At 37.8% G+C, this 12,500-nt stretch overlaps 1 pseudogene; it reads right to left on the bottom strand.

Annotated features, from left to right (window-relative positions):
- Nucleotides 1–5,328: 5,328 nt before the first annotated feature.
- On the bottom strand, nucleotides 5,329–11,980 carry LOC119572059 (annotated as a pseudogene).
- Nucleotides 11,981–12,500: the final 520 nt, after the last annotated feature.

Raw genomic sequence — 12,500 nt, 5'->3', positions numbered from 1 at the left:
AAAATAATGATAATAATAATGTAATGATAATGTAATGAATGATGATGATGATCATGAAAATGATCATGAAATAATGAAAATAGAAAAAAAATGAAAATGATCATGCAAATAAAGATAATATCAAAAAAAAATGATAATAACAAAAGCAATAATGATAATATCACAATAAAGTTTATGATAATGAAAAACTCAAATTTTCAACAGAAACAGCTGTAACACTCAAACTGACTCCCAAAACCTCCCTTTCATATCATCTTTATCCCCACATCAACCTTTTCCTCTTTTCAAAAACCATAACACCAATCATCATTATTTTTTTTTTCTTAATTTATCATCCTCACCAACACCACAATCCCTTCCCAGGAAAATTACATCCTGCTTCTGACTGAGCTTCGAGGGGTGTGCGAGGAAAGGGCCCTCTTACTAACAGCCGCTGTTCTCTACAAAACCATTTTGACAAGGCTACGACACCCCCACCGTGTCAGCGAAACGGATTACCCCTTTTCTGGTGGTTCAACTTCCCGGGACTGAGCACCTACACCACCCAGCCCCTTTTTACGGCCCCCCGGAGGATAAGGGAAAAATATTTACTAAATATTGTGGGGGGGAAGAGTCTGCTCTCGTTTCGTTTACATTTGGTTTTATTTAATTTTACTAAAATTTTTATTATTATTAATTTATTATTATTATTTTTATTATTATTATTATTTTTATTAATTATTATTTTATTTTTTATTATTATTTATTACTGCGGTCTAACCCTCAGTTAGACCGCGTATAGATACCCATTCCCTCTCGCCCATCTAAAAAAACATCCTCATCATATTCTATTAATATATTTACTATCTAATATTCACCATATACATCTAAAATATTTTAATTCTATTAATTCAAATTTATAACATATCTTATCTAAATATCTCACATTCATATATTCAATCTGTATGCAACAAAATATCTCTATTTCTATTAATTCATATCTAATATTAGTATATACTCTAGCTATTTTTCTAAAATCTCTATTTCACATTTCAATCTTATACAAGCTACTTCATTAAATATCTCTATGTGCTTTTTATTATATCTATATACATAGCTCATTCATCTAAAATATTTTATGTGCTATTTATTCATATCTATATCTATCTACTATCTATCCTCTATTTTCTAGATGTCTTTTACTTCTAGGACAGGGCCCTCGAGTACTGGGGGTGGGGAGGAGCAGACAAGAGAAAGAGGTTTTGGTCCGAACGTTGGGGATGCGGGACACTAACAGCTTAACGACACGGGGTATTTCGTTTGGCCACAAGGGGGGGAACCGGGCCCTATACGCGTCTTGGGGTTCCTCGGGTACAACGGGTGAGGGGTGTGTTTGGCTATGCTGATCGGTTTTCTTTATTTGAGGGGGTATTTTGGGGTACTGAGGTAAAGGATGGTTTATCACTTTGATATCCCTTTCTTGTTTAATTGGGGGGTTTCTTGGTAAAACGGGGCGGTGAGGATGGGGCACTTTATTTTTTTTTGATCAATCATGTATATGTTTAGAAAAAGGGAAAATGGGGAGACAGGAGTAACAAGGAAAATAATTTGCGACAGTATGCGAGAGCAGCGGACAGCGAGGGGGACGGTGGTTCTCGTCCGGATATGAACGACCCTTATGCTTTTATCAGGGAAAAAAGATCTGGGCGGCTACGAGGACCCCTCCAATGGGGGTCAAGGTAGGGGGTTGGCTTACCCTTTAGGCATCTTTAACCCTTTCTTTCCTTACGTCTTGATCAATGCTTTTACCCTTCCCCGGGTTTCTTTTCGATCCATACTTGCCTTTCATTCAAAGCTTCCTTTCCCATCAGGTTATCATTGATATTCCTAAAAAAACCCGCTAGATTGGATTTAAAAAAAAACGCTACACATAAAAATAAAGCTCTTCATTTCCCATATAATGTGACTGCTAAATGAGAGTAAATTTCAAAATTTTCCCCGCTAGATCATAAGTGACAAACTCAGATCTAGCAAAAAATCGCTAAAAAGGCAAACTGTTCCAAATATCCCAATCTTCATTACTTCTTTTGCTGTCATTTATTCTCTCTTACCCGTCACTCCGTATTTTCATTCCTGCCCCCTTTTTTATTAGTGATTGTCCCTCACATGTGTTAGATTGTCTATTCTCGGGGCGTTTCGAAGCGAGGGGTTTATATGACCATCTTTTTGGTACCCAAAAAGACAAATATTTTTTTTACCTTCGATATTTTGGTTTTTTCCAAATCTTCTTTCCAAATTTTTTTTTTTTAATTTGATTCTCCTCTCGTATATTCAGCCTTTTATCGGCATCTGCGTCTAACTTCTGTAAAAAGGTCTCTGTGCTTCAGTCTTGCTCTTCTTGTCCTGTGGCAGGGCGGTTTATTTTTTTTCTCCTAGATGTTTACAGACTTGGTTTTTTACTTAATTTGAATTGTATTCTGTGCAGGTTTTTTACTTTCTTTCCATTCGCCCTTTGTTCATCGAGGTTTTTTCCTAGTTTTCGATATTCTACATCAAAAACCCCACGTTTCTCCCAGATACTGTTTTCGTCTCGCCCAAAGACTTTTTCATAACTTATTGTTGAACACCCTTGTAATATCCCGCAATGCTCTTTTATTTTCTTGAGTTTTTCTGTTCTAAAAGCACTTTTTACTTCGCCGATGTCCCTTAGTAATTTATTTTTCATTTTGGTAGATCCATTTTTTAAGTTCAAAATTCTATTTTCATCATTTTGGTGAACCCTTAAGGCAGTGATAAGGCCGATTGCTATGTATTTTTTTTTACATAGGGTGCTGCTTCTTTTTTTTTAAGGTTTATTGTATTATTACAGTGCGCACGTGGTTCTGTCTCCTTTTTAATAAGATTTATTTTTGGGATTTTCCCCCTTGATTGTGTCTGTCCTCCTTCCAGTATCCTTTGGACATTTGTTATGCCCTTCTTAAAAGGTTCCCCCTTTTGCATGAAGAATTCTCACTGTAAATTATTTTTTCCCGTTGCTTGGTTCCGGGCTTCCTTCCCCTCTTTTCATGGGTGGAGATGGTGGGGTTTTCCCTGGCACTCCTACGTCTGCCTTCGGGTTAGCCCCTTGTAGTCTTTGGTTCTTTCTTTTATGTATTTTCTCTTTTTGGGTTTTTTTACAGTTTTGGATATTGTTTTTCCATTTCGTGGGGTTATTTTTTATATGGTTTGCTACTTCCGGTTTCCCGGTTTCTGTCTTTACATTTATCATTAGTTTTTTCCTTTTCCCCATTTAAATTTTTTTTACTTGATTCTTTTCACTTCTCTATTGAATTTCTTTATATTTCTTTTTTTTGGCTCGGATTTTATGTTGTCTTTTTTTCTTTTTTTTTTCTATTTTTTTTTTTTCGTCGTATTTTTGTATCACTTCATACCTATTTCCCTTTTGCATATTTTCTAAAAAAGTAGCCCTTCTTCTCACTTCCTCTCTCTCTCTCTCTCCCCCTCTCTCTTTTTTTGCCCCGGGTTTTCTGTTTCACTTCGTTTATACTGTGGCAGGTCCCTTCATCATTGTGGTTTTTAATTTGTTTGTATTTTGGTATTTTTAGATACTTTGTACACTTTTTCCCCCCCTTTCCCTTCTTTCCCCTCTTCATTTTTTCCCCCCTTCTCTCTCTCCCTTTTCTTTAAAAATCCTTTCCCTTTTCCCTTTTATCCCCCATTATCCCTTTCCTTTTTTATATGTATTTGTTTGTTTTTTTTTTTGGATTTTTGGCGTAAATATTAAAGTGATGTTTGGCTCATCACCTCCTTTTTTGTTTGGGAAAAACAAAACCCTTCCCCAATCCTAGTGTTTTTTTTTGCCAAAGTTGGGAAAAAAGGGGAAGAGAGGGGGGGAGGAGGAAGGAGAAATGAAGAGAGAAAAGGAGAGAGGGGGCAAACAGCGCGATATCCTCCCCCCCGGGAGTACGCCCGGGGCCCAAAGGGCCCGGCGGGGACGATGGGTGGAGTCTGGAGACGGCGACTTTCGGGGTCCGCCGGGGGGGCCCCACAACCTCATCAGGCCATGAACGAGGGGTCCCAAAACCGCCCTTTACACTTTTGTGGTAAAATGAAACAGCTTATATTGCCCCTTGATCATCAGTAGATAAACAGAAAAAAGGTTTCCACTGTTTTTTTGTCGCCACCAATAAAAAGGGACCAAAAGGGCTTCCCCTTATATCAAATAAGAAAAAAAAATATTTACCTTTTTTTAACGAGCACCAAAACGGGGGGAGGAAATTCCTTTAACTGAAGATGATTTTATTACCTTTTATATAATATGAGTTTTTAGCCCCAATGGTTTTTTTGTGATTAAGACATTTTTTTTTTTTTGAAACCAAGCCCCACTGTTGCTCCTGAGATTTCTTTCCCAAGAGTGTTACCCCCGTGTAGTGAAGGGGATTACTACCTTTAAAAATTCAAAGTGATAGGGTAGTAGCTATCATAAGAACAGTGTAAAATAAGTGTTTTTTACTATATTGCAGGGGTTAAGTCACTTGATATGGCAATACAGCACGTTTTGTGAAAAGTAAATTTTGGCACCCCTTTTTTTTTCGACACATTTTTTTTCTCGCCACCTTCGCGCAATTCCCCCCTTTCCCTAACTTCCCCAATAAAACAAAATAAAGAACCCCGGCATCGTCTCCAAAAGTACTGGCAGCGTGAACGGGAATGCCATCCTGGGAGTGTGCCCCGCCTGGTGGGAATACGGTGGGAATCCCCAGTTTGGCAGAAATGTTGACAAATCTCCTGTGAATGCCGGAGAGGACACCACCCAAAAACGACAACCCCAAGCAACCAAAGACTGAATGACGACCCCATCTGCTCCACAACCCCAGTGTGACACAGAGTGAATTACTTTGTCAGTCATCCTTTTGAACAAGGAAGGCTGCTACAGAATAGAGCAATGTAAAACAAATGGTGAGCAGGATGTGTTACTTAATTTTTTTCCGTTTAAAAGATGCTGGAGGAACTGCCCTTTTTTCAAAAACATCAAACTATGTTTTTCACATTTTCGTTACACGATATATTTACGAAAAAAATTATGATTGTTGACAGATGAAAGCTATCAGTCATTTTTCAACTACATCAGAACGTAAAACCACCTTTTTTAAAACCCATCCCACTTTCCACTAGGTGGTGTCTGAGCGCGAAGCTGTCCTGGAAAATTGCCACGGAGGCCTGGTGGGGCCCCCGACCTCGGGTGTGTCTTCCTACCGCGGGCCCAAAACCCAGGGCTACCATGGTGTAAAAACGGGGCAAACACCCCTTTAAACCCCGAAATGATAATGTGATGGATTCGATTCTAGCCTAAAGATCGTTGTTATGTGGGGGTAGGTACGGTGTAACAGTGACATTTTTGGGCTGAAAAAATTACATTTTAACCTGAAATTTTGGAGAAATTTGATATTATATAAAATTAAAATATCTACTTATCACTTTGAAATATAGGCACTTTCTTTATGATTAGATTACTTTATTTCTTACAACCACCTTAATGACTAAAGAATATGCGCAAATGTCTAGTTTTATTACACTTAGTGGCCATCATGAGGCTGTCATATGAACCACCCATTGGAGCCTCGTGATTGATATATTACTGCATAGTATTGTTTACTTGTGGTCATGCTTCCTAAAATGATTAACCTGTGAGTGTGCCTATGGTCTGGCTTGATGAATTCAATACAGTGTTAATTATGAAGAAATCTGCATGCCAGGGTTCGTTTGCGTTCGTTTGAGTTTGGTGGTTAAACACACACACACACACACACAACACACACACCACACACACACCACACACCCACACAACACACACACACACACACACACACACACACATATATATATATATATATATATATATATATATATATATATACACACACATATATATATATATATATATATATATATATATATATATATATATATATATATATATATATATATACATATATGTATATATATATATATATATATATATATATATTGTGTGTGTATATATATATATATATATATATATATATATATATATATATGTGTGTGTTGTGTGTGTGTGTGTGTGTGGTGTGTGTTGTGTGTGTGTGTGTGTGTGTGTGTGTGTGTGTGTGTGTGTGTGTGGGTGTGTGTGTGTGTGTTAACCACCAAACTCAAACGAAACGCAAACGAACCCTGGCATGCAGATTTTCTTCATAAATTAACACTGTATTGAATTCAATCAAAGCCAGACCATAGGCACACTCACAGGTTAATCATTTTAGGAAGCATGACCACAAGTAAACCAAATACTATGCAGTAATATATCAATCACAGAGGCTCCCAATGGGTGGTTCATATGACAGCCTTCATGATGGCCACTATAAGTGATATAAACTAGACATTTGCGCATATTCTTTAGTTCATTAAGGTTGGTTGTAAGAAATAAAGTAATCTAATCATAAAGAAAGTGCCTATATTTCAAAGTGATAAGTAAGATATTTTAATTTATATAATATCAAATTTCTCAAAGTCAGGTTGAAATGATATATATTTCAGACCAAAATGTCACTGTCTACACACGTACACTACGCCACATAATCAAACGATCTTTAGGCTAGAATCGATATCCATCAGCATTATCATTTCGAGGGTAAGGGTGTTTGTCCCTGCTTTTACACCATGGTGCAGTCCTGGGTTTGGCCTCCGCGGTAGGAAGACACACCCGAGAGTCTGGGGCCCCACCAGGCCTCCGTGGCAAGTTCCTAGGACAGCTTCGCCGCTCAGACACCACCAGTACTGTGGAAAGTGGGACTGTGTGTTCAAAAAGGTGGATTTACGTTGCGTGATGTATGTTGACAAATAGACTGATATGCTCATTCATCTGTCAAGCAATCATAATTATTCGTCAATATATCGTGTAACAGTAACATGTGACTAAACATAGTTTGATGTTTTTGGAAGAAATGGCAGTTCCTCCAGCATCGTTAAACGGATCAAAATTAAGTAGACGACATCCTGCTCAGCCACTTGATTTACATTGCTCTATTCTGTAGCAGCCTTACCTTGTTACATAAGGATGACTGACAAAGTAATTCATCTCTGTGTCACACTCTGGTTGTGGAGCAGATGGGGTCGTCAGTTCAGTCGTTGTAGTGCTTGTGGTTGTCGTTTTTGTGGTGGTGTCCTCTCCAGGCATTACACAGTGAGAGGTGTCAACATTATCTGGCCAACTGCAGGATTCCACCGTCATGTCCCACACCAGGCCTGGGCTACACTCGCCAGGGATGGCATTGCCGTTCACGCAGTGCCAGTACTGTTGAGAGACGATGCCTGGGTTCTTATATTTGTGTTCTTATTAGGAAGTATAGGGTAAGGGGGAATACTTGCGCGAAGGTGCGAGAAAAAAATGGTGATCGAAAATAAAAGGGTGCTCTGAAATAACTTATTACACAAAACAAGTGCTGTATTGCCATATCAAGTGACGTTAACACGCTGCAATATAGCTCAAAAACAACTTCATTTTACACTGTTACTTATGATAGCTACTGACCCTATCACATTGAATATCTTCAAGGTAGTAATCGCCTTCACTACACGCGGGAGTAACTACTGCTTCGGAAGTAATCTCAGGAGCAACAGTTGGAGGCTGTGGTTGCAAGAAAAAAAAAATGTTGCTTAGATCACAGAAAACCATGATGGCTGAAAACTCATATTATATATCAAGGTAATAGAATCATCTGTCAGTTAAAGGAAGTTCCTCCTCCGTTTTGGTGCTCGTTAGAAAAAGGTATATATATTGTTTTTTCTTATTTGATATAATTGGGAAGTCCTTTGGTCCCTCATTTATTGGTTGGCGACAAACAAAACAGTGGTAACACTTGTTTTCTGTTTATCTACTGATGTATCAATGGGCAATATAAAGCTGCTTCATTTTACCACAGGAGTGCTAAAGGGCAGGTTCAGGAAGCCCTCGTTCATGGACCTGATGAGGTTGTAGGGCCGCCCCGTGCAGGACCCCGAGAAGTCGTCCGTCTCCAGACTCCACACCATCGTCCCCGCCAGGCCTGGCTCCGGGCGTACTGACCCTGGGGAGGATATCGCGCTGTTTGACCGTCTCCTCTCTCTCTCTCTTTCTCTCTTCATTTCTCCTTCCTCCTCTCCCCTCTCTTCTGCCTCTTTTACAACTTTGGCCATAAAAAAACTACTAGGACTTGGGAAGGTTTGCTATTACCAACACAAAAGGAGGTGATGAGCACAAACATCACATTAATATTTACGCCTAAAATCCAATAAAAAACATATCATCAATACTTTATATAAGAAGGAAAGGGATAGATGGGGATAAAAGGGCAAAGGAAAGGATGTTTGAAGGAAAAGGAAGAGAGAGAGAGTAGGCGAAAAATAGAAGAGGGGAAAGAATGGCAAGGAGGAAGAAGTGTACAAAGTATCTCAAAATACCAGAAGTACTAAACGAATTCAAAACCACAATCGGATGAACGGACACTGCCACAGTATAAACGAAGTGAAAACAGACATATCCTGGCAAAAAAGAGAGAGAGAGAGAGAGAGAGAGAGAGAGAGAGAGAGAGAGAGAGAAGGGCTACTAGTTTTAGAAATATATGCAGAAGGAAATAGGTGATGAAGTGATACAAAAATACGACGAAAGGAAAAAAATAGAAAAAAAATGAAGAAGAAAGACAACATACAAATCCGACGCACAAAAATAAAGAAATATATAAGAAATTCAATAGAGAAGTGAAAAAGAATACAAGTAAACAAATTAAATGTGGAAAAGGGAAAACTAATGATAAATGTAAAGACAGCAACCGGAACCGGAAGTAGCAAACACATATATAAAATAACACACACGAGAATGGAAACCATATCCACAACTGTCAAAAATCCACAAAGAGAAAATACATCAAAGAAAGAACCTAAGACTACAAGGGGTGCTATACCCGAAGGCAGACGTAGGAGTGCCAGGAGAAGACACCACCATCTCCACGCCATGAAAGAGAGGCGGAAGAAGCACCGGAAGCCAAGCAACAGGAAAAAAATAACTTACAGTGAGAAATTCTTCATGCAGAAGGGGACGCGTTTAAGAAGGGCATAACAAATGATCCAAAGGATACTGGAAGGAGGACAGACACAAATCAATGGGGAAAATGCACAATAAATCTTATATACAAAGAGGAGACAGAACCACGTGCGACAACTGTAGTAATAATACAATAAACCTTAAATAAAAGAAGCAGCACCCTATGTAAAAAAAAATACATAGCAATCGCCTGCTATCACATGCCTATAAGGTGTTCACCAAAATGATAGAAAATAGAATGAACTTAGAAAATGGATCTACCAAATGATAAATAACATTTACTAAGGGACATCGGCGATAGTAAGAAAGTGCTACTGAGAACAGAAGAACTCAAGACAAGTAAAAGAGCATTGCAAGGATATTACAAGGGTGTTCAACATATAAGTTGATGATGAAGTCTTTGGGCGAGACAGAACACAGTATCTAGAGAAAACGTAGTTTGATGTAGATGATATCGAATAACTACGGAAAACCTCGATGAACTAAGCGAAATGGCAAGAAAGTAGAAAACCTGCACAGAATACAAATTACAAATTAATGTATAAAAACCAAGTCTGTGAACATCAGTAGGAGACAAAAAATATAACCGACCCTGCCACAGGACAAGAAGAGCAAGACTGTAAGCACCAGAGTACCTATTTTACAGAAGTTAGACGCAGATAGACCGATAAAAGAGGCTGAATATACAGAGAGGAGAATGCAGATTAAAAAAAAAAGTTAGGATAAAGAAGACTTGGAAAACGCAAGATATCGAAGTGTAAGAAAATATATTGTCTTTTTGGATACCAAAAAGATAGGTCATATAAACCCCTACGCTTCGAAACGCCTGAGAATAGACCAATCTAACATCATGTGAGAGGACAGAATCACTAATAATAAGAGGAGCAGGAATGAAGATGACGGAGTGACGGGGTAAGAGAGAATAAATGACATGCAAGAGAAGATAATGAAGATTGGGATATTTGGAAACAGTTTTGCTATTCTAGCGATTTTCCTGCTAGATCTAGAGTTTGTCACTTATGATCTAGCGGGAATATTCTGAAAGTTTACTCTGCATTTAGCAGTCACATTATGGGAAATGAAGAGCTTTATTCTTATGTGTAGCGTTTTTTTAAGTCCAATCTAGCGGTTTTGAGGAAATATCAATGATAACACTGAGTGGAAAGGAAGCTTTGAATGAAAGGCAATGTATGGAGTACGAAGAGAAACCAGGACAAGGGTAAAAGCATTGATCAAGACGTAAAGTGAATAGATGGCTTAAGAGATGCCTAAGGATAAGCCAACCCCTACCTTGACCCACATTGAGAGGGCGTCCTCGTAGCCGCACCAGATCTGTTTCCTGATAAAACGCATAAGGCTCGTTCATATCCGGATCGAGAACACACCGTCCACTCGCTGTCTCGCTGCATCTCGCATATCTGTCGCCATAATTATTCCTTGTTACTCCTGTCTCCTCATTTCCTTATTCTAATCATATACATGATTAGATCAAGAAAAAAATAAAGAATGCCCCATCCCTCACCTGCCTCGTTGTACCCAAGAAACGCCCAATTAAATCAAGAAAAGCATATACAACGTAGATAACCTATCCTTCACCTCATTGTACCCGAAAGATACCACTCAAATAAAGAAAACAGATACAGCATAGCCAACACACCACTCACCTCGTTGTACCCGAGGATACCCAACGACGCTGTATAGGGCCCAGGTTCCCCCGCTTGTGTGGCCGAAGCGAAATACCCTGTGTCGTCTAAGCTGTCTAGTGTCCAGCAATACCGAACGTTCCGAGACCCAAGACCATCTTGCTCTTGTCTGCTCCTCCCGACACCCAGTACTCGAGGCCGTAGTCCTAGAAGTAAAAGACATCTAGAAGATAGAGGATAGATATGTAGATATGTATATAGTATGAATAAATAGCACATAGAGATATTAGATGAATGTAGCTATGTATATAGATATGAATAAATAGCACATAGAGATATTTAGATGAATGTAGCTATGTATATAGATATGAACTGATAGAATATAGAGATTGATAGAACATAGCTAGATGTATATACTAAGTATGTAGATATGAATTAATAGAAATAGAGATATTTAGTTGCATACAGATATGAATATATAGAATGTAGAGATATTTAGATAAGATATGTATATAAATTTGAATTAATAGAATATAGATATATTTAGATGTATATGGATAGAATATATAGATATGTAAATATATATAAATAGATATACTGATAGAGGATGTTTTTTCATGATGGACGAGAGGGAATGGGGTATCTATACTGCGGTCTAATGCTGAGGCATAGACCGCAGTAATAATAATAATAATAATAATAATAATAATAATAATAATAATAATAATAATAATAATAATAATAATAATAATAACTGTAATAATAATAATAATATTTAGTAACATTAAAATAAACCAAGTGTACGAAACGAGAGCAGACTCTTTCCCACTCACAATATTCAGGTAAATATTGTTTCCCTTATCCTCCGGGTGGCCGTACAGAGGGGCATGGTGGTGGGTGTAGGTGCTCCAGGTCCCGTGGAAGTTGTAACCACGCAGAAGGAGTAGATCCGTTACAGCTGACACGGTGGGGATGTCGTAGGCCTTGTCAATGACTGGCTTTTGTAGAGACACAGCGGCTGTTAGTAAGAGGCCTTCCATCGTCAGCACCTCTCGAAGCTCAGTCAGAAGCAGGATGTAATTTTCCTGGAATGAGGATTGTGGTGTTGGTGAGGATGATAAATTAAGAAAAAAAAAGTAATGATGATTGGTGTTATGGTTTTTGAAAAGAGGAATGGTTGATGTGGCGATAAAGATGATATGAACGGGAGGTTGGCAGTCAGTGTGAGTGTTACAGCTGTTGTCTGTTAGCACATTAGATGTGTTTTCATTATCATATCTTTATTGTGATCATTATCATTATTGCTGTTGTTATTATCATTTTTTATTGATATTATCTTTATTAGCATGATCATTATCATTTTTTGCTATATACATTATTATCATGATCATTATCATGATCATCATCATCATCATCATTATCATTATCATTATCATTATTATTATCATTATATATTATTATCATTATTATCATTATTATTGTTATTGTTATTATTATTATATTATTACTATTATTATTATTACAATTATGTTCATTATTGTTATATCATTTGTATATTATTATCATCATCATCATCATCATCATCATCATCATCATCATCATCATCATCATCATCATCATCATCATCATCACCACCACACCACACCCCACCACCATCATCATCATCATCAACACATCTTCATCATCACATCATTATCATCACCACCATCATCATCATCATCATCATCATCATCATCACATCATCAATCATTATTATTGTCATT

This window comes from Penaeus monodon, unplaced genomic scaffold (genome assembly GCF_015228065.2).
Source record: "Penaeus monodon isolate SGIC_2016 unplaced genomic scaffold, NSTDA_Pmon_1 PmonScaffold_9360, whole genome shotgun sequence".
Taxonomy (NCBI): Eukaryota; Metazoa; Arthropoda; class Malacostraca; order Decapoda; family Penaeidae; genus Penaeus; species Penaeus monodon.
The sequence above is the reverse complement of the archived record's forward strand: the minus strand, read 5'-3'. Positions and strand labels throughout refer to the sequence as shown.